General features: G+C 47.6%; 1 protein-coding gene across 1 annotated transcript in view; it reads left to right on the forward strand.

Moving 5' to 3' along the window:
• Positions 1–23,355, forward strand: part of MYO1H (myosin IH) — a 655,926-nt gene that overhangs the window by 596,665 nt on the left and 35,906 nt on the right. The gene's annotated exons all lie outside the window — the stretch shown is intronic.

Genomic DNA, 23,355 nt, shown 5'->3' on the forward strand with positions numbered 1-23,355 from the left:
CTTGCCGTTTCCGAGGCCCGCTTTCTTGCGCGGGGCATTTCCGATCACTCCCCGTTATGGGTCTCCTTTGACTTTGGAGTGACTCTGTCGGAACGCCCGGCAGCGGTCAATCCGTGGTATTTCCGTGATTTCAAGACCCGCTGCCTCCTAGCCAAAGCTATTGATCTTTACTTCTCCAAGAACGTGGGCTCGGTGAGATCGGCCGTTACACTCTGGGAAGCCTTTAAGACGGTGCTCCGTGGCGAGGCCCAGGCGCTTATCGCTGAGACCCGTCATACTAGAGACTCTGACATGCTGGCTATCGAGCAGGAAGTGCTGCGCCTCGAGGCCCAATTGGGACCCGAACCGGACCCCTCTGTCCTCCATACTCTCTCGCTGAAACAAGCGGAATACCACGCCCTGGCCACTAATGCCGCTCTTGTCCTGGCCAAGGAACAGCGAGGCCGTATTTATGATGTGGGCGATAAGGCCGGGAAGTTGTTGGCTTGGCTTGACAGAAGGGAGATGGCCAGCCGTGTGGTGCCCGAGCTCGTCGGAGACGACGGTGTGGTCCTTACGGACCCTAGCGCCATTGTTGATTCATTCGCTGGCTACTTTCAGGGGGTCTACGAGTCTGCCTCTGACTTCTCGGAGGCGGACTCGTCGGCCTTCCTCTCCGATATTGACCTGCCCAGCCTCTCCGAGGAGGAGAGAGAGGACTTAGATAGGGACATCACTGCTGAAGAGATTGACCTTGCGATCCGTTCACTAAGGACCGGAAAGGCCTCCGGGCCTAACGGCATACCGGTGGAATTGTACAAAATCCGATCGGACGCGGTTTCCCCGCACCTCCGTAGGATGTTCTTGGAGTCCTTTGAGAGAGGCTCTCTCCCCCTGGACCAACGACTGGCTACCATCGTGGTCATCCACAAGGAGGGTAAACCACGGGACGTCTGTCGCTCGTACCGTCCTATTTCCCTCCTTAACGTGGAGCCCAAGGTCCTCGCCAAGTTGCTGGCTAATCGCTTGATTGGAGTCATTGGCGATCTCGTGCATCCCGACCAGTCGGGATTCATCCCCCACCGAAACACTGCCCTTAACTTGCGCCGCCTCCATGGTGTCATGGCCAGGGCCCACACTCTTCAAGAGCCGGCTGTTCTGGCGTCTCTGGATGCCACTATGGCCTTCGACTCGCTCGAATGGCCGTACCTGTGGGCAGTGCTGACCAAACTCGGGTTTGGGCCTGTCTTTGTGAGCTGGGTGAAGCTCTTGTATGCGGACCCGATGGCCAATGTCACGGTCAATGGTCGCCTCTCGGCGCCATTTCCCCTACGTCGAGGTACCAGACAGGGATGCCCCCTGTCCCCCCTCTTGTTTGCCTTGGCCCTCGAACCACTTGCAGCATTATTGCGTTCACATCCTGACTTGAGAGGCATTACGTGGGCCCCTGGCTTTGAAGACAGGGTCTCCCTGTACGCCGACGATATACTCCTTTACCTGACTTCCCCCTGCAGATCCCTTATCGTGGCCTGTGATGTCATCAGACTTTTTGGGCGGTACTCTGGCCTTATTATCAACTGGGCCAAGTCCTCCCTATATGTCCTCAAGGGAGATACTCCGCGTCTCCCTAGAGGCTGCGGTATTCAGATTGCCACTGGTAATCCTAAGTTAAGGCATGACAACAACCTGCTTCCTCCTCTTCAGCGGTTGCGGCGTGACGTGGACAATTGGCGTAATCTGCCACTCTCCCTCCTTGGCCGTGCCGCTCTTTTCAAGATGATGGCCCTGCCCAGGTTCCTGTACGCACTCCAAAACGCTCAAGACCCTGTCCCAGCCCGCTACTTTCGTGACCTCGAAGGCCTTCTCCGCACCCTCCTCTGGGAGGGTCGCCCCCGCGTTGCCTTTCACAAACTCACGCTCCCCTGGTATGATGGGGGCATCGCCCTCCCAGACGTGCGCCGCTACTACTGGTCTTCGCAGCTAGCAGCCCTAAACCATGGCTTCTATGGCCCAGTGGTGAGCCCCGGCTATGCCATGGATAGGTGGCTGATGGGCGATGGTAATTACTATCGGGCCCTATACTCCAAGTCTTTTGACCGGAAGTTGACGGGCCCCACCCGCACGGCTGTCCGCACCTGGCGAGCGGTTAATAAGACACAGGGGTGGCAGGGCAGACTCACGAGATTCACTCCCCTCTTTGATTCCGACATCCTGGGTAGACTATGGCACACCAAGGGATTTGATAAGTGGGACCTTATCGGCATCAGCAGGGTTGATGACATGCTCTCCAAGGGCTTGATTAAGACCTTCCCCCAGTTACAAGCTGAGTACCAGCTGGGCGCGACGGAGTTTTTTCGCTACGCTCAGCTGCGACATGCGCTACTTTCGGCCTCTCCGCCGGACGGCGTCATTCCCGAAAGCTCCCCACTGGAAGACAGGATCCTAGATGGGCATATGCCGGACAGCGCAATCTCACTCTCATATAAGAAGTTGATCAATGCACGCACGGACCTCCTCCTTAGTTTGAGAGACCAGTGGGTAGCAGATGGCCTTGAATTGGACGACGAGGATTGGCAGAGCGCGGTTTCCTCTCCTAAGGAGGTTGCCATTTCTTCCCGTCTTCGCCTCGTACAGTTTAAGGTCTTGCACCGGGTGTATATGACAGGGCCCCGGTTGATGCGCATGGGTTTCTCGCCTGACGGTCTCTGCCGCAGGGGCTGTGGAGCTCCTGCCACTTTTCTACACATCCTCTGGGACTGCCCGGTGATCGCCTCCTACTGGAGGAGGGTACACCGCGTTATGGAGGAGGTTACTGGCGTGGCTGCCCATGCGGAGGCCCGTCGATGCCTCTTGAATGTATGGGAGCCTTCCGATCACAACGTTGCACAGACTAGGTGGGTTACCCTTGGGAACATGGTAGCTAAGAGGGACATAGCCCAGAGATGGGGTGCGGCCGAGGCCCCCCTACTGGTACAGTGGAAGGCTAACATGGACTGGTGCATGTTTAGGGAGAAGACAGTCTATGTGGCCAGAGGGAGACCTCGAACTTGGACTAAAATCTGGGGAGCATGGAATGAATATAGGGGGGATGTGTGCTTACCGCCTGAGCCAATCAGTCAACATGATGATGCTTCTCCCTAACCTGTGACGCCAACTGAGCTCTAGTATATTATATTCTCCTGATACCTTCCCCCTCCCGCCTCTTTCCCATTCTGTAATTTATCCTTGCTACGTGTTTCCCTGCCTCATTCCCTACCCATCCCTGACACCCAGCGTCACATTTTACATACTGCCACTTTCGCGCCCGCGGGCGCCTGTTGTTGTATTTATATTATATAAAATTAACCTTCGATGATTATGTCTCAATTGTTTGACACTATTTTTCTCTTTTATTCTTGCTGCCTTGCCTCCGGGATGTCAGGCTGAATAGCTGTGTGTTCTGGTATCAATAAAGGTTTTCAAAAAATTTAAAAAAAAAAAAAAAAGAGCTCTCTGACCTATAGTAGATGTAAACTGAGAATGGATGTGTGAAGGAACATAGCAAGCTTTTAATCGTGTATCTAGAATAGGATCATAAACTATATTAAAATCACCAACTACTACTAAATAATCATCCTTATAAGTCATCAATTGAGACAGCATTTGGGGCCATAATGATTTATCAGGATTGGTTGGTGCATATAGGTTAACAATGGTTAAACAAATGTTATCAACAAGTAAAGAAACTGAAACACATCTACCTTCATCATCTGAATTATGAGTGATGACTTGTATGTCAAGGCATTTATGACACAATATAGCAACTCCATTACGCTTCCCTGAACTAGGCGATGCAAGAATATGACCTATTCATTGTCTTTTAAGTTTAGTAATTTCTTTATCTGAAATATGAATTTCTTGTAATGAAACTATGTCACATTTTAAACTAGAAATATGTGCTCAAACCCTTTGACGTTTTATAGGGGAACCTAAACCTTTAACATTACATGAAATAAACCTTAAAGCCATCTAAAACATATTAATATGATTAAGATATTAAGGGCCATGTATCAACATCCTGATTTGCAATTCTCAAATAGCGTTTTTTTAGAAATCGCTATTTGAGAATTGCAAATAGGGATGTATGTAAGAAAATCGCTATTTTTTAGCGATTTCTTAATATTCCTTAATTTCGATTCGCAAATTGCGAATCGCAATTAAGGAATACTTTCCCATTCATTTTTATGGGCCAGGAGGCCCATAAGAATGAACGGGAAGTTATTCTCAATTTGCAATTCGCAATTTGAGAATTGCAAATTGAGAATTATTTCAAGGGTGCAAGGGTGTCATAAGGACACCCTGATGCACCCCTGAAATTTACATGTGTGCCCATATGGCACACATGCATGCCCTAAGGGCATGTATGTGCGCCACATGGCACCTTTACAAATGCCAAAAAGTGAATTTGTGAAAGAAATCGCAAATTACCACCAACTTCAAGTTGGTGGTAATTTGCGATTCCTTAAGGCCAAATTGCACTTTTTTGGTGCTTCTTACATTGCATTGAGGAATCGCAAAATTTGAGATTCCTTAAATGCAATCGCAAAATAAGGAATCGCAAATTTTGTGATTCCTTACTTTGCCTTAATACATACCATTTGGCAAAATTGCATTTGCAAACGCCGAAATTCTGCGAATTCTGGCGTTTGCAAATGCAATTTTACTTGATACATATGGCCCTAAAACAGGTAAGAGAAAGTATCAAAATGTACAAACAATATAAGAATATCAAGTTTTGGTCATGAAACTCGAAAAGCATAGAAAAACAAAGTATACGAGATTGAAATTGAAAGAGTCAAGAAAGAAGAAAAAACGAAAGTAATAATAAAAGGAAATAGATGAAAAAGAATGGGAAAAAAGTGTACAATTGTATAGAAAACGGAGAGAAAAAGTACATTTGCTAAGAAATATTTGGTAAAAAATTGGACAAGAAAACTGAAATAAGAAAGATAAAGAAGTTGAGGCAAGAAAAAGACAAACACAATATAGAAAAAGATAATAGAGAAACAAACTAACCAGAAAACATGCACAAAAACATACACAAAAATCTAGGGTGGTGAGGCCACATAAGGGAACGACACAACCAACTGGAGATTCCAGGGCGCAAATGGAAGGGAGGAAGCCCGCCATCTAGACGGACTTGAAATCACATTGAAGAAAAGTTTGAAAAACAGCACTTAACAAAAGAAAACACATGTTATATAAAATACAAAACAATACAGCACATTACAAGCAACTAGGAATAAGCTTAAAATAAGATATTATACAGTCAAGCAGTAGAATGTGAAGGAACAGCACCTGACAAAAGACATAATCTGTAAAATGCAACACAACAGCAAAAAACACATTTAACATAACAAGGAATTAAACTTAAAATGAGATAATATATATTTAAACTGTGGGTTTAGTGACTTCCATGTCCTCCTGTTTTCAATTCTCCACAAAGCGTTGTAGTATAGTGGGGTGTCCTTAGGTTGTAGTGTTATTCTTATAGGTAACTTTGAAAATACACAGATGTATAAGACACCATGAAGTGCTGGTCTCAAAAACAATATCCTTCTGTCCACCGTCGATTTAGCGTAATCCTGAGAATGGCAGAGTTTGGAACCTTGCCAAGAAATTCTTCCTTTGCCTTTGATTGCCTGCAGTACTTTCAACAAATCTGTGCATTCCAAAAAGTACAGAATAACACCTCCTGTCTTAGGAATTGAAAATTTAATTTGTGGACTATGGCCTAAACGGTGAGCCCATTGAATATTTAAAGCTGGTGTATTAAGAAGGCCAAGAATCGTTGGAAGAAAAGATTGAAAGAAGGTGATTAGATTAGAGCCTTCAAAGCCTTCTCCTAGACCATAAATTAGCAAGATTTTTAATCTGCTTCTGAAGTTGTGAGACTTGCAGTTGTGTAGAAGGAACTTGATTCACAACAAACTGGAAAGAGTCAACTCTAGTCTCTATTTGAACAACTTTGCTCTCCATAGAAGACCACTTCTCATCCAAATTCTGAAGAAGTGTATTGGTTTCTTTCATGTATGGCTTAAGGGCTCTTATTTCTTCAAGAATTAGCTTCATGGATATTGGAGGGGAGATACAGCCGGCGAGGGAGGGTCTTTTTGAACCCTTTCCTGATTAAAGTGTCGAAGTGGCGGCTAACTTTGCAGTTATATTACAAGAGAGAATGGGGATATTTGAAGAGCTGGTGTTTAAAGGAGACACCATATCTTGCTCAGACTGCCATAGTCTCTTGAAGGGCGCTGAACAGGTTTTAATCCGCCGTAGATGGAGGAGCAACAGAAGTGTTACCAGCCCGATGGGCAGACTTTGTTTTCCCCATACACAAAGGAGCTAAAGAAATAATAAGCTCTCTATCTTTGAAAGATGTGCCTTAAAAACTGGTATTATAAATAAAACAATAGTTAATCACTGGTTTCAATAAAATGTTGTTCAGAGAAACAAAGAGCAGGACTTCAGGGAACTTTGACAAGAACAAAGTGAGAATAAACATTCAATGTGAGAAGGAACATAGCTGTGAGCAGAGAATAATGAGGAGATTAGTGAGAAATCACCTCCACTGTTCAGTGTAAGGAAATCATCCTCGCGGTGAAAAACAAAATGGTGGGCGTGAGTCCTGAAATGAAACGTGCCATCTGAAAAAGGAAGTAAAACCGCTCACCACAGTGTCTAGGAAAAATCCAGCAGCCGCAGAGCAGTAGCGGAACACTTCATGCCTTAATGACGCCAGGTGGAGCGGCACCGAATGAAGACGTCCGGTAAGGAGGGGCTCTACTCTCCCAGTCCGCTGCGGAACTCTACCAAGAGGCAGCCATCCCCGTCGGCACAATGCTATGCCCCGAGACATTACAGTCATAACTTACAGATAATCTTACCTGGGTGTTCTGGTATCTTTTTCCAAGGGTGCTGGTGGCATAATCCCAGAAGACCTGAAATCAAGATAAGAACCCTTTTTAGTACAAAGGAAGGACAGTATCCTGACACACCCTTGTGTTATAACAAGCACAATTACTTTTTCTCGATGTGGGAGTTCCAATTATATTTGTGTTTGCTTCTTTTTGATAAAAAGCCATCATTCTGAAATTAGAAAAACCTCCAAAGGTGTATTTCCATCCATTCATCCACAGTGCATATAAGGAGTTAATGATCCTTTCAGGTAAAGGAAAGTTAATACAGACACTTATCAAAAAATCTTCAGAGAGTGTATAAAGTATAAAGGGTGGTGCCATTACGTGGTACTGTACTGCTTTCTTCAGGGATCAGCACATTAGCCTTCTTTCTTCAGAATCTACAGGATGCCGCTCACAAACATTTCTGAACATTTCTAAGTGGGGTAAAATGTACGTGTTAATCACACCAAAATATACATCCATGTGTAAAAGTGTTCTGGGCAGTACTAGTAGTAGTAGGAATTTATAGAGCGCATATATCACCCTTAGGTCTAATAGCGCTTAGCCAAAACACAGAAAACTAGGAAGAGACAAGAACAGGGATTAAAATAGCCATGTTTTAAGAGTTTTATTGAACATTTAGTGGTCAACTTCCAGGCGCAGCTGTAGCGGCAGTGTGTTTCATAGCTCAGGAAAAGTTTTGGAAAAGGACCTGTCACCATTTTTTACGGTGTGTACCTTGGGGATCATTAAGAGATGCTTGCTGGACGATCAGATGGTACGCACTGGCTGATGTTTAGTCAGTTTCTTTACTAAATAGGCAGGTCCCCTGTTGTTCAGGGTTTTGTGTACCAAGCAACAAGTGTGGGACTCAAAATAGATCGAGTCTTAGAGTGCCTGTCAGTGCCTATGATAGAGAATTTGCTATGTCTTTATGCCTGCAAGAATGAGTCATTCTTAAGACTGGGCAACCCATATTCAATTATTTTCCAATGATCTCCTTGCAAATTTCCACATCAGCAACTTCTAGAAGCATCCATCATTTGAGTTGTATTCTTGATGCCAACATATCAATGGGTTTGCATGCTTAGAATGTCACAAACAACACAACCTTCATTCTTCACTCTCCTCGAACAGGACTTACCCTGTTGTTACTACATCAAAACCTAGCTTAAATGCTTGCCCTACTGGTCTTCAAAGTTAACTATTGCAATGGAATATAGAGGACTGCCCTGCAATGACTACGTCTCTTCAGAAGGTGCAAAGCTATGCAATCCCCTCATCTTTGAACTCAATCACACAGAAAACATAACCCCTGAACAGTTGTCTCTTTGTTGGATCCTGATAAAAAAACATTGATTTGAAGACCCTGTGGCTGGTGCACAGGACTCTCCAGTGTCAATCACTCTTCTTCTGCACCATTTTGCTGCTACTAATTCAGCAGACCGGACCACTGTCCAAAATCTACTCTCCTTACATCCAGCGAAGTGCAAATGTTTTAGTGAGCGATTTTTCCTTTCTCCACACTCCCCCCTTTAGCACAGACTTCCTCTACAAACCCCCACATCTTCATCAGGGAAGACATAATCAATCTTTTAAGGTGTTTCTGAAGATACATCTCTTCTGATAACCGTTTGGCCTGCATCCCAGCTGACAATTTTGGCCCCAGAGACTAGAAAAAGTGATGACTTTAAATCTATTTTCCATATCAACTGTATTAACTTAAATGTTCCTTGTTCTTTTAAAAAATGTTAACATTCAAAGAAACGTATGGTAGGCATGCTAACTGGTGTACTACTGAAGGTGCATGGATGGGTAATGGTAGAAGCAGACTGTCATAACATAGATTCACTCTGAATGAGTTTTCCCTGAATCTGCTCTTGGGAAAATGCAGCTGTTGCATCTTCACACATGTGCTCCTGGAACATTTCATTTTGTGGCACTGCAAACATTTTTAATTCTTCTCCAAACAAAGCCATATGCCTCCAAGAGCAGATCTAAATGTTTTGTACATTTGAGTGTACTGGCATTCTCGGATGCTGAAAACGCTTTTGTCCAGTTGGCTTGGTCATTTTGCAAGTCGTAAATTCCAGCGGCCTAAGACCAGTGTTTAGAAAGTGACTGCTAGCTTGTATATGAAGCCCTGAGCAAGAATCAACCTGACTAGCTAAAGATCTGAAAAAAATAATTTGTGTAGAACTAGACTATATATTCGCTTTCTCCTCTACTCTTTGTGATACCCATCAAACCATTCCCCCAATATATTACACTTAAAAACTTGAGCAATTGGCGTTGAGGTTGGTAGAGAGTTGCCCACACTTACTCACGTTGCAGAATACATCCTGCTACCACTGGGCATGCCATCACAAGTGATCTTAGCCCTTCTAGAATACCTAGAAGAATATAAACAGGTGTCTACCTTCAAAATGAACAAGTTGAAAATGCAACCGTTTAATTCTAATTGCAGGTATGGTGGCTACACTGAGGTGGGATTCCCTAATCCATTCCTGGTTAGAATCTATTAAGGAAAATATTTTTCACAAGGTTTTACATGTGTTCCACTCCTCCCAGTTGATGTTGACACAAATTTTCTTTACTCAAAACCTTAACTAGTGAACACGTTTGTATAGTGCAGGAAGAAGGTGCTGGTTCTGCCCATTATGGTTCAAATGTTCATAACCTTGTTATGGTGCCAGCACGCCTCGTTGTCAAGTCAAGTCAAGTCAAGTCAAGTCAGAGAATTTATATAGCGCACTACATACCCAGAGGGTCCCAAGGCGCTTAGAGAGGGGAGGAAGATTACTTGTCAAATATCCACGTTTTAAGCTGCTTTCTGAATGCTAGGTGGTTCTGGGTAAGGCGAAGGTAAGCGGGGAGTGAGTTCCATGTTTTAGCAGCCAGGTATGAGAAGGATCTGCCGCCCATGGTGGTCTTGTTGATGCGAGGTACAGTGGCGAGGGCTTGGCTGGAAGAACGTAGTTGGCGGGGGGGTGTAGAAGGACAGTCGTGAGTTGAGGCATTCTGGTCCGATGTCGTAGAGTGATTTGTGTGCGTGGGTTAGCAGTCGGAAAGTGATCCTCTTATTGACGGGTAGCCAGTGGAGGTCTTTAAGGTGATCGGAGATGTGTTTGTTGCGTGGGATGTCTAATATGATCCTGGCTGAGGCGTTTTGGATTCGTTGGAGTTTCTTCTGGAGTTTAGCGGTAATGCCTGCGTAGAGGGTGTTTCCGTAGTCCAGTCGGCTCGTGACCAGAGCATGGGTGACTGTTTTCCTTGTTTCGGTGGGGATCCAGCGAAATGTTTTTCTCAGCATGCGAAGAATGTTGAAGCAGGAAGAGGATACGGCGCTGACTTGTCTATTCATTGAGAGTGAAGAGTCCAGTATGATGCCTAAGTTCCGTGCGTGGTCTGTCGGGATGGGTGCCTTTCCGAGGGCTTCCGGCCACCAGGAGTCGTCCCATGCAGAGGGGGATGTACCTAAGATGAGGACTTCTGTTTTGTCTGAGTTCAGTTTCAGACGGCTTTGTTTCATCCATTCGGCAACTTCTTTCATTCCTTCGTGTAGGTTAGTTTTGGCGGTGCTGGGGTCATTGGTGAGAGAAAGGATTAGTTGAGTGTCATCCGCATAGGAGATGATGTTGAGGTTGTGTTGGCGGGCGATGGTCGCGAGGGGGCTCATGTATACGTTGAAGAGGGTGGGGCTGAGTGAGGATCCTTGTGGTACGCCACAGATGACTTCAGTGGCCTCGGACTTGAATGGTGGGAGGCGGACTTTCTGAGTTCTTCCGGTGAGGAACGAGGTGATCCATTCAAGTGCTTTTCCTTGGATTCCGATGTTATTGAGGCGTTGTAAAAGGGTGCTGTGGCATACTGTGTCGAAGGCTGCAGAGAGGTCGAGGAGGATGAGGGCGACTGTGTCTCCATTGTCCAGTAGAGTTCGAATGTCGTCTGTTGCTGCGATGAGGGCGGTCTCAGTGCTGTGTTTTGCTCGGAAGCCAGATTGTGAGGAGTCGAGGGATTTGTTGGCTTCGAGGAAGGCGGCGAGTTGGTTGTTGACAGCTTTCTCGATGACTTTGGCCGGGAATGGAAGGAGCGAGATGGGGCGGTAATTTTTGAGTTCGGTGGGGTCCGCTGTGGGTTTCTTCAGAAGGGCGGTGAGTTCAGCGTGTTTCCAGTCTTCCGGGAAGGTGGCGGAGTTGAGGGAGCTGTTGATGACGTCTCGGAGGTGCGGTGCTATGACGGAGTCTGCTTTGTTGAAGATGTGGTGAGGACATGGGTCTGTGGGGGATCCTGAGTGGATGGAATTCATCAGGCGGATTGTGTCCTCAGTGGAGATTGGGTTCCAGTCGTTAAGGGTGTTCACGGGGGGAGAATGTTCAGCACAAGGTAGGGTGGGTTGGTTTCCGGGTTGGTTGTCGAAGCTGTTGTGGATGTCAGCAATCTTGTTGTGGAAGAAAGAGGCTAGGGAGTCGCAGAGGGCTTGAGAGGGGGTGATGTCGTTAGAGTTGGCCGAGGGATTGGAAAATTCCTTGACGATGTTGAAAAGTTCCTTGCTGTTGTGGGCGTTGTTGTCTAGTCGATCCTTGAATGCTGTTTTCTTGGCCTTTCGGATTAGTTGGTGGTGAGTGCGGGTGGCGTTTTTGAAGGCGTCCTTGGTGCTAGTAGTTGGGTCTTTTTTCCAGGCCTTTTCGAGGGAGCGGCAGAGTTTCTTGGACTTCTTAAGATCATCGTTAAACCATGAGGCCTTTTTGCTGGCAGGTTTGTTTTGACGTTTCTTCAGTGGTGCTAAGGTGTCGGCGGTGTTGGATAACCATAGGGTGAGGTTGGCGGCGGCTTCGTTTGCGTTAGAAGAGTGGGCTGGGGTGTTTAGAAGGAGCGATGCGGAGATCTGGTCTGTGGTGATTTTGTTCCAGTTTCTTTGCAGAGTTGGTTGGAGGTGGTTGGTGGGTTTTGGTTTGTTGTAGGTGAAGTGAACGCAGCTGTGGTCAGTCCAGAGGAGCTCCGTAGTGTGGCTGAAGGAGACATGATTGCTGGAGGTGAAGATGGGGTCGAGTGTGTGACCTGCGATGTGGGTGGGGGATGTGACCAGTTGTTTAAGTCCGAGGTTGGCGAGATTGTCCAAGAGGGTGGTGGTGTTGCGGTCGTTGATCTTTTCAAGGTGAAAGTTGAGGTCTCCCAGAAGGATGTAGTCTTTGGAGGGAAGCGCGTGTGGAGTGATGAAGTCCGTGATGTCTTCACTGAATTTTGCGCGGGGTCCTGGTGGTCTGTAGAGGAGGGTGCCTCTAAGTGTGGTCTTGGGGTCGATGAGGATCTGGAAGTGAAGGTGTTCAGAGTTGGTGAGATTGGCGTCAGAGCTGGTTGAGATGCGGATTGACTTCTTATGGACGATAGCGATTCCTCCTCCTGTGTGGCCGGTGCGGTCCTTACGAATGATCTTATAATCTTCAGGGATGGCAATGGTGATGTCTGGGGCGGAGGAAGCGTTCATCCAAGTTTCTGTTAGGAAGGCGACGTCTGGAGAGATGGTGTCTAGTAGATTCCATAGGTCAATGGCGTGCCTGTGGACTGATCGGGTGTTGAGAAGGATGCACTGTAGGTGGTTGGGGTCAGGGGTCTGTGTTGTGGTCGTAGCGGAGATGTTGTTGGTACCGATGAATTTGCAGGAGTGGCAGGAGAAAGGTCCATGGGTGTGTCCAGGAGCGGCTTGGACGCAGTTGGGGGAACGGCCGGGGTTAAGGGCTAGGAGGTTGGTTGCATCGTAGGTAATGCGGGAGGGCTGGGCGGCGCGAGAGGCAGAGGGTCTGGCGCTGGGCGCGGTCCAGGCGCGGACGGGCGTAGACGGGCTTACCTTTGGCGCACCTTCGGCGTGTCCGAAGCGCGTGGACGCTGCGCGTGGGGGCATTGGCCATAAATGGATGCTTCCCTTGAAATGCTAGCCTTCCTCATGTGGTGTCATGGTCTTTCTTGTTGCACCAGTCCTAGCCATCCTGCAACTTGTGATACATAAGGTTTGATCCGAAGTCTCAGACATCTTTCCTGAAGCAGGACGAAGCATGGTTTTGGAATTTGTGGGGCACAGGGATCACCATGAGTCTCACAAGCTCCCCATCATGTCTGAGTGGCGGTCATCTTTGGTGCAAATCCAGTTAGTTTTCCAACTCTTGTGGTATCAGCAGATATCTTAGGTAGGGAGCTATACATGCTGTGCCCACTTGGAAAATGCAACTTGCCTTTAAGGATTCTGATGTGGTCACACCTCATCTCTCTCATTCAGCTCCCTTGCCTTTAAGGATCTGAGGAGCACCCAAGATCTCACCATTAAGGACATCTAATTTCCTGCCACCCTGGACATCACAATTTCCACTGATGGTCATTCTATGGAAGAAATAAAGGCCAAGATATACGAAGCCCTTGCATTGCTATTGCGTGAAAATGCAAATAGCAACACAAAGACTTCAGTGAGATTTCATAAGCCACACAAAGCCATCTTGCATGGCTCTCCTTGGCTTAGTAAATTTAGAGCCTCTGCCTTGTGTTACTCTGTCCTCGGAAGGCGTTCCATAGGTGAAGAGTGGGTATTCCCTTGCATCCACCTATGGATTTTGGTGCATTCCCAGATTTCTTAACACTAGTAAACCTGGGAATGTGTCAAAATGCTATGCCTTCCCAGTTGATGTGTAGCAAGAAGAAATATGTGTATTTCTCCCCGTTCATTCCTCCTTCTATGTGTGCTGCATTCCACATGTCTAATGTGGTGATGGCCTCAGGTTGGTGAGAGCAAGGAGGGTGCAAATCCTTTCTGTCTGCCAGATCCAGCCAAAGGACAGCAGCTAAACTCTGTCTTCATGAGAAAAAGCCAAAGCGGGAGGAAGGAAATGCTATACCTGAATGTACAATTTACTAGAGAGTGTTTAACTAATGGTGGCTGTATAGCTGTAAGACATTGCCAGGCATGTTCTGCAGAGGCCCCTTGGATATTGCAAAAAGAACTATTACGTGCAGGAATTCTGCAGCACACGTAGAAAAAGGAAAAAGCTTAGAGGATTGTTTTTGTTCAAGAAGGTGCCTCTTCTTGCACCAAAATATTCCTCGCTGTAACACAGGCACTATTGCACCATTGACAAGTGTGCCTGCATTGGCACTAGGCTGCAATTAGTGCTCCAGCGCAGGGAGAGAGCAGGAATTTGACATATAATATTATACAATATGCATTTGTGCCCTGTCACGCAGCACAGCACAACTGTTGTCTTGCTACGTTGTGTTGCATAACTTGTTAGTAAATCTTCACTAAAATAAACAGCCTACTAATCAAAAAACGTTAATAACACCAAAAGCAATTAATTGAAATGCATGATGTCAATGCATGAAAAGACAGTAAAACAGATTGTCCCCATAGTGTCACAGTGCCAGATTATAAGGCTGCCAAGGTAACTGGGAGAATCAGACCCAGAGGTTGAGGTACCTAGGTTCTACCAGAGTGCTTAGTGCCTGTTATTACCCTGTCACTCTTGCATGACAGTCAAACATCATTGTGACTGTTCCTTAAGGCATGTTTTTTCTCTCCTCTCATTACCTGCTCATATGCAGCTTTAATCTCATGTCCAATGTGGTGATGGGCTCAGACGGTAGAGAGCAAGAAGGATCCACATCGTTTCTGTCTGTGACACTGCATGTTAAAACACTGTCTGACACTGAACCACTGAACTCTACTCCCTTCTATTCAACTCTAGGACACTCTGCTCCCCTCTATGACACTTTGATCCAACAAATTCAGTTTAAATCACTCTTCTCCCCCCACTCCACTCTAGGACACTCCACGCCACTAACTTTTAGCAATGCTAAACAGCAGCCACAGTGGTGTACAACATGGCAAAAACACATCAGCAAAGTCAATAGTTTTTCTATTGGTGAGATCTATTGGCTTTGTCAATGCTTGTGTTTTTTGTGGGTTGCTCTTAACATGTACCTCAGTACTTCAGCTCCTTGTAAAGGTGTTGTGCTCCTCTTTTTGGTGCACACCCTTGGCTAAGTGCCTACTCCCATTATCCTCTCAATCTTTCTATTATTTCTCTAAGGCTATCACACAGAACAAACAACTTCCGGCGCCTAAATACTAGAATGGAATTAAAAATTAAGTCCGGAGCAAGACCTTTGACCTCCTGGCCAGGGAAACTGCTCTCTCCTCATGCAGCTCCGTCGTTGCGCCTCTACCCCAGCACCTTCTGCTCCCCAGATCAGGTGTTCGAGGCACTTCTCCACGTGCATGCTCCTGCCAGCGCCTTATCCCTGGTGGTCCAGTGGGAGAGCCTTGCTCTTCTGCTGGTCCACTTTTCCATCCTTTCTGGTGGTTTTCCCTGCCTTTGTCTGCCTGAGCCTTGGTGTCTTTGTGTGCCTTGTGGACTGTTTAAGCCTTTTTGTCTCTTTATGCCTTTTTTGCCTGTTTACACTGTTGCCTTGTAGCCGTTTTGCGCCCCCTCCTCCCTGCATGTTCCCGCTCCTGCCTCCCAGCTGCTCTCGCTCCCCCCAACCCCTACTAAAAGGCAGCCGCTGCGCGATAGGGTAAGCAAGACCTATGACCTCCTGGTCAGGGAAACTGCTCTCTCCTCGACAAGCTCCGTCATTGCGGCTCTGCCCCCAGTGCCTTGTGGTCCCCAGGTAAGGTGTTCGAGGCCCTCCTCCACCCACAGGCTCCTGCCTGCGCCTCATCCCTGGTGGTCCAGTAGGAGAGCCTTGCTCTTTTGCTGGTCTACTTTTCCATCCTTTCTGTTTGGTTTTCCCTGTTTTTGTCTGTCTGTGCCTTGGTGTTGGTCTGTGCCTTGTGGACTGTTTGTGCAGTTTGTGCCTTTTTGTCTCTTTGTTCCTTTTTTGCCTGTTTTCACTGTTGCCTTGTTACCGTTTTGCTCCCTTTCCCGCCACTGCTGCCCACGTGGCCCCTCCCCCTGTGTGTTCCCGCTCCCGCATCCCAGCTGCTCTTCTTACCCCTCCCCCTTCTAAATGGCGGCCGCTGCACGACAGGGTGCGCAAGACCTCTGACCTCCTGTTCAGGGAAACTGCTCTCCTATTGTGCAGCTCCGTTGTTGTGCCTTCTGGTCCCCAGGTAAGGTGTTTGAGGCCCTCCTCCACCCACAGGCTCCTGCCTGCACCTCATCTCTGGTGTCCAGTGGGAGAGCCCTGCTCTTCTGCTGGTCCGTTTTTCTGTTTCTTTTCCCTGCCTTTGTCTGTCTGTGCCTTGATGTATGTCTGTGCCTTTTTTGCCTGTTTTCATTGTTGCCTTGTTACCGTTTCGCTCCCTTTCCTGCTGCAGCTGCCCATGCGCCCCTCCCCCCACGTGTTCACGCACCCGTACCAAACTGCTCTCCCTCACCTCGACCCCAACTTAATGGCAGCCAATGTGCAGCCGTGGAGCGGACGCATGCAGCGGGCGTGCCACTGGTGCGCCAAAGGTAAGCCTGTCTGCACCCATCCACGACCCGACCGCGACCTGCGCCAGGGACCCAGATCCTCCAAAACCCCCACCTTTATGAATCAGCAAACTTCCACGCACTGAACCCCGGACAAAACAACAACTGCCAGCTGTCTACTCCAAACACCACCCGAGGCCAGTTCTCCTGCCGACACTCCCGCCCAAACCCCAAACCCCTGTGCTGCATCTTCCTCAACATACGCTCCTGGCACAGACATGCAGTAGAAACCTGTAACCTCCTCAACACCCTCTTGCCTGAAGTCGCCTTCCTCACAGAGACCTGGACCAATGCCAGCTCTGCACCCGACATTGTAACCGCCATACCCAACGGATACAAAATCCAGAGGAAAGACCGCCCCAACCACCGGCGAGGTGGCCTCGGCATCATACAGAAAAGCTCCCTCCGACTCACCACCACGATCTCGAATGACTCCTTGCCCCCTATGGAACTCATCCATTTTCAGATCCAGATCAACCCCAGAACAACTCTATGTGGAACTCTTGCCTACACAGCTCCTGGACCTTATGCCCCGTTCACTAATCGCAGACCTGATCGCGCCCCAAGCCCTCACCTTCCCCGACAAGGCACTGTTCAGAGACCTGAATTTCCACCTCGACAACCTCAGCGACCCCAACTCCATCACCCTCCTGAACAACCTCACCAACATCGGACTGAGGCAGCTTGTCACCACCTCCACCCACAAAGCAGTACACACCCTCGACCCCATATCGAGGAAACAACATTTGCTTCAGTCACACCACACAACCCCTCTGGACGGACCACCTCTGCATCTACTTCTTCTTCTCGAAACCCACTGCACACAGGCCTACACCACGCCCGCAAGCAGAAACTGGAACAAGATCACCGAAGAACACCTCAACTCTACCCTCAGCAGCACTCCTCCACCCACCACAACAGATGCCAACTCTGCAGCCAACGAACTCCACAGATGGATCACAGACTGCTCAAACACGCTCGCACCCCTCCAGAACTCCAACAGACAATGCACCACTAAAGCCACTTGGTTCACCACGGACCTCCAAGAATCCAAGCACAGGTGCCAACAACCAGAGAAAGTATGGAGGAACAGCAAAACCTTGGAAGCACGCTCTCCCTACAGGGCAACCCACAACTCCAAGGAACTCTTCAACATCATACAAGAAATCACCAAACCCCCCCAGTGAAACTTCTGACGTCCCTCCCTCCCAGGACCTTTGTTATGTTATGTTAGGCTCCATTTATAACTAAGCATGGGCGGAAAATCCATTCCGCTCGCGGATTTTGCAGATTTTCGGTAAATTCGCAATCCGCGAACGCTCGCGAATTTACCGAAAATCCGCGAATTCGCACGCAGCGGATTTTTTTTTTCTTGGTGATACAATTTTGCGGCGTGCGGCGTTCACTTACCGTCATTCAGCGTTTGCCGAGTTGTTTTTCTCGATATTTTGCGAGTGCTGCGCCATTTAGGATCTTGCTGCGGGATCCCGCGGGAGTTTGGCGACGCATCGCGAGAGTTACATGTAGGTGCGGCGGGCAGCAATAATCTCGCACTCGTGAAATTACAAAATTTGCAATTCTGCACAAGAAATCCCCTAGCAAGCAGCATAGACCTTCTGAAAATGATGATTTTTATCAGAATAATTCCTCAGGTTGACATTTGCCTGCACTTTTTTGGATTTGAGGCCTTTTGACTTTCTTTGGATCACTTTTGGATTAGAAATCAACTTTCACAAGTACGTTTGTTTGGGGCATTACAGTTGATGTTCTGCAGAAAAACGAGTTTTGCAAAACTGAAAGCACTCAGCAGGTGCAAAAGTTCACTCATCATTAGTAACCATTCCCTGTAGTACTTCCTGAGGGGCCCCTCCAGAGTTCAGTTGCCTATGTTTGTTTGGGGCATTACAGTTGCTGTTCTGCAGAAAAACGAGTTTTGCTAAACTGAAAGCACTCAGCAGGTGCAAAAGTTCAAACTCATCATTAGTAATAGTAACCATTCCCTGTAGTGCTTCCTGACTGGGGCCCCTCCAGAGTTCAGTTGCTAGTTGCAACAATTCTATGACCCTGCTCTGACCCTCACAGCAGGCTCATAGAATAGCTACAAGTAGGCCACAAAGGTCCTGGGAAAAAAATTGCACTGCAACAGAAAGCAAATTACAGATAAGGAAGCAGGTGCCAGACTGGAATTTTAAAACAGTGACACATTAATAAATCAACCCCAAATTAATTCATGTCAGTTGAAGCAGGGCAGGTGTGCTTGCTTTCCCCCCCATAATCTAAAGTGATGATGAACCAGAGGGTGGCATTGATATACCAGAGGGTGGCATGGGTGAAACAGAGGGTGGCAGTGGTGAAACAGAGGGTGCTGGGAACCTGTGATGATGAACCAGACGTAGAAACAACATAGTTGCGACCGTTGCGAGCGACAAGTAAGTTCGCAATTGCGAACTGGTACAAAACCCTCGCGAACTGGCAGAAATCCTTGCTAACACAAAAAAAAATCTGCCAATTCGCGAGAATTCGCGGATTTTGCGGATTGCGAGTTCGCAAATACGCAAATTCGCGAACGCCAGATTCGCAAAATTCGCCCATGCTTATTTATAACACTCCCAGCAGCTACTTGGAAGTGTCCCGGCATGGATGCCAGATGGAGAAGAAGTAGAGGAAGGATGGCCTAATGAATGATTACTTAAATAGCAGAGTTTTTAACTGCTTTTTAAACAGCCTAAGGCTCTCAGTAGTCCAAAAGGCAAGGCATTCCAAGCCATGGCTGCTTTTACCAACAGGGAGCTGCCACCTAATCTAATCAGGCAGTACCTAGGAACAACAGCAAGGCATTGGCCTGTAGATCGCAGCTGTCGAGGTAGAACGTAGAATGAAAAAGGTCTCCTAAGATAGTGAGGCCCTGCCTTATAGAGGGCACCATGAACAAGTGTGAGAGCCTTAAACAAAACCTGTTGCTCAACCGGGAGCCAATGTAGATCACAAAGGTTCTGACTAGCGCTAGATCTGACAGGCACACCCAGCAACGCTCTCGCCATCACGTTCTGCACAAACTTGTCTCCTTTTTCCATCACAAGATCAGGACAACTTCGACGAACAGAACCAAGGCACCGACCCAACACCGGTCACCTGCAAAGCCACCCAGCCAACCATCACTGCCTGGACCCCTGTCACCACAGAAGACACTGCAAAGACGATGAGGAGCATACACTCCGGAGCTCCCATCGACCCCTGCCCGCCGCACATCTTCCACAGGGCCGCCTCTACCAGAGCACTGGAACTATGACACACAATCAACTGCACCCTCGAAACAGGCACATTACCTGACGACTGGAAATGCGCAGAAGTCAAACCCCCCTCAAGAAGCCCTTCGCAGACCCAACGGATCTCAAGAACTACAGACCCATCTCTCTCCTCCCCTTCACCACCAAAATCATCAAGAAGATCGTCAAAAACCAGCTCACAATCTTGATAGAATCCAATGTGATCCTTAACACTTCTCAATCCGGATCCTGCAGCAACCACAGCACCGAGACCGCCCTCCTAGATGCCACAAATGACATCCGCACACTCCTCGACCAAGGCCACACCGCAGCCCTCATTCTATTAGACAGCTCAGCAGCATTCAACACCATCTCCCACCGTACACTAGCCGCCAGTCTCCCTTGATGCCAGCATACAGGGAACTGCCCTAGACTGGATCTGCTCCTTCCTCGCCGGCCAAACTCAAAGAATCCGACTCCCACCCTTCCTCTCCAAACCAACAGAGATCATATGTGGAGTACCCCAAGGATCCTCCCTCAGCCCCATGCTCTTCATCATCTACATCGCCCCCTTTGCAACCATTGTTAGAAAACACGGAACTCAGCATAGTATCCTATGCCGACGACACCCGGCTCATGCTCTCTTTCACCAAGGACCCCAACATCACCAGACACAGTTTCCAGGAAGGAATGAAGGACATCGTATCCTGGATGAGTAGTAGCTGCCTGAAGCTCAACTCAGGGAATATAAAAGTCCTCATCTTCGGATCCACCCCATTCTGTGTGGGACAACACCTGGTAGCCCCCTGGCCTTGGTAACCCTCCCTCACCCACGGACCACGCCCGCATCTTCAGCATCATACTTGACTCCTCCCTCACCATGAACTGACAGATCAACGCTGCATCCTCCATGTGCTTCAACACCTTCCACATACTCTGTACAACCTACAATTGGATCCCAACGGAATCCAGAAAGAAAGTCACCCACGCACTCATGACCAGCAGACTGGACTACGGTAACGCCCTCTAAGCAGGAATCAACAAATCTCAACTCCACAAACCCCTCCTCATAAAGCCCTCCACAGACCCAACGGACCTCAAGAACTATAGACCCATCTCACTCCTCCCCTTCGCCACCAAAGTCACTGAGAAGATCATCAACAACCAGCTAACAATCTTCATAGAATCCAGCCCGATCCTCAACACTTCTCAATCCGGATTCCGCAGCAACCACAGCACCGAGATCGCTCTCTTAGCACCATGGACGACATCCGCACACTTATTATTATTATTGTTATCAAAACTTGTAAAGTGCAGTTAACACCCTAGGGGTACCCTGGTGATGTGATACGAATTCAAACATCAATTGAGGAGAATGGGTCACTTGAAACTACGTATCCAGGGTTTCTTTATGGTGCTCGATGTCTTTCATAAAAAACCCTCATACACGCACGTAGATGGTAGGGCGGTATATCTTTGTTTTCCGCCCGTATACGTTGCATTAGTGTCTCATCATAGGGTTTTTTGTTGTATGCTAACCTCCACCCGGAGGTAACCATTGGATACGTAGTAGTGAACAGATAAATGAGGAGCCCAAAAAAAATATGTGAATTTAAAGTTCTTTGAATCTACTCAGAAAAATATGTATTAGAAAAAAGTGATTCAAGAAGTTCAAAACTTGCTGTGTAGGTATAGATCTAGTAACTGGATCCACTATACAAAATAGGTCGACATGTTTCAGCTCCACTGCGCCCAGCCGGCTCTATGGGGCTTTCTTCAGGACCAAAATAAAAGAAATAGTACTCACACAACTTGTGTAGCACCTGGAGGTGGCACTGTGCTCCACTCTCATTAAGCTGAGGCCAATAATACCTCAGAGTTTGTGATTGCTTTACTTCCTCGGGGGACCAGAGAAAGTTTCTCGGTCTCCAGCAGCTTGGAAGTTCCTTGCTTGTGCTTGCTCTGCCCCCGGAATACGATACGAATGTCTAGCTTAGCGTAGATACAGAAGGAGCACAGTTACCAGAAAAGTTAAGAGATTAAAAGGATGGCAAAGGACATACTCAAGGATAGAGCGAAGTCATTATCCTTTTTCTAAACTGCAAGAGATCATCAACACTCCTCAACCAAGGTCAGATGGCATCCCTCCTTCTACCAGACCTCTCAGCAGCATTCAACACTGTCTCCCACCGCACACTAGCCACCAGAGTCCACAACGCCAGCATAAAGGGAACTGCCCTAGACTGGATCCACTCTTTCCTCACCAGCCGAACTCAAAGAATCAGACTCCAGCCATTCCTCTCCGAACCCACAGAGATCAGATGCGGAGTACCCCAAGGATCCTCTCTCAGCCCCACGCTCTTCAACATCTACACAGTTCCCTCACAACCATTGTCAGAAAAAAAGGACTCAGCATAGTATTCTACACCGACGACACCCAGCTCATCCTCTCTCTCGTCAAAGAACCCAACATCACCAGACACAGTATCCAGGAAGGAATGAAGGACGTTGCATCCTGGATGAGCAGCAGCTGCCTTAAGCTCAACACAGAGGAAATATCCTCGGATCCACCCCATTCCGTGTGGGACAACCCCTGGTGCCCCCCCCCCCCCCCACCGTAACCCTCCCACACCCACGGACCACGTCTGCAACCTCTGCATCATACTCAACTTCTACCTCACCGTGAACTGACAGATGAATGCCATATCCTCCACGTACTTCAACACCCACTGCATACTCCGCAAGACCTTCAAATTGATCTCCCTCCCCCGCCCTGAATACAGAAAGACAGTAACATAACCAGCAAATTGGACTACGGGAATGCCCTCTACACCGGAATTAACAAATCTCCACTCCACAAACTCCAGACTGTCTAGAGCGCTGCAGCCAAACTCGTCCTCAGCATCCCATGACAAGACCACATCACGCAGCACTTACGTGACCTCGACTGGCTCCCCATCAAAAAAGAGTGACCTTCAAGCAGCTCACACACTCTTATAAATCCCTTCACAGCACAGGACCCCAATACCTCAATAAACAAATCTCCTTCTACACCCCCAAGAGAAACCTCCGCTCTGCCGACCTGGCCCTGGCCGAAATCCCCTGCATCCACAGAGCAAGAACGGGAGAAAGATCCTTCTCCTACATCGCAGCCAAGACCTGGAACGACTTCCCGCTCAACATCTTACGAATCCCCACACTGCAAGCATTCAGGAAGATCATCAAGACCTGGATCTTCGGAGGAACAGGAGCTGCCCAAAATCCCCCTCCCCCCAGCGTCCTTGGACCCTGGGTGAGTAGTGCACTTACAAATCTCTGACTGATTGATTGATGTTCTTTCTGGTAATATAGAGTCTAGAGTCTAGATGCAATTGAACATGACGCTGTCACTTTCCCTATCATTAAGTCTCAACCTCCTCTACATTTAAACCTTAGGGCACATTGCTGTTGCAATTACTTGTTGATCTACCACCAAGTACCCCCAATACCACCTTTCCAAAAATGCCTTATAGTTGTTCACAAGTTAGTGTACTACTTAATCTTTTTACGTTAACGCATTTTAGAAATGTTTAAAATACTTTTTGATTACATCATGGTAGCACAGGTAAACACATTATGCTTTTAATAAACTCTAGTTAATGAATCTAACTATTTATATTGATGATTGCTATGAAGTCACAATAAGAATCATGTATTATGATGTAAGAC

Source organism: Lissotriton vulgaris, chromosome 11 (assembly GCF_964263255.1).
Source record: "Lissotriton vulgaris chromosome 11, aLisVul1.2, whole genome shotgun sequence".
NCBI classification, from domain to species: domain Eukaryota; kingdom Metazoa; phylum Chordata; class Amphibia; order Caudata; family Salamandridae; genus Lissotriton; species Lissotriton vulgaris.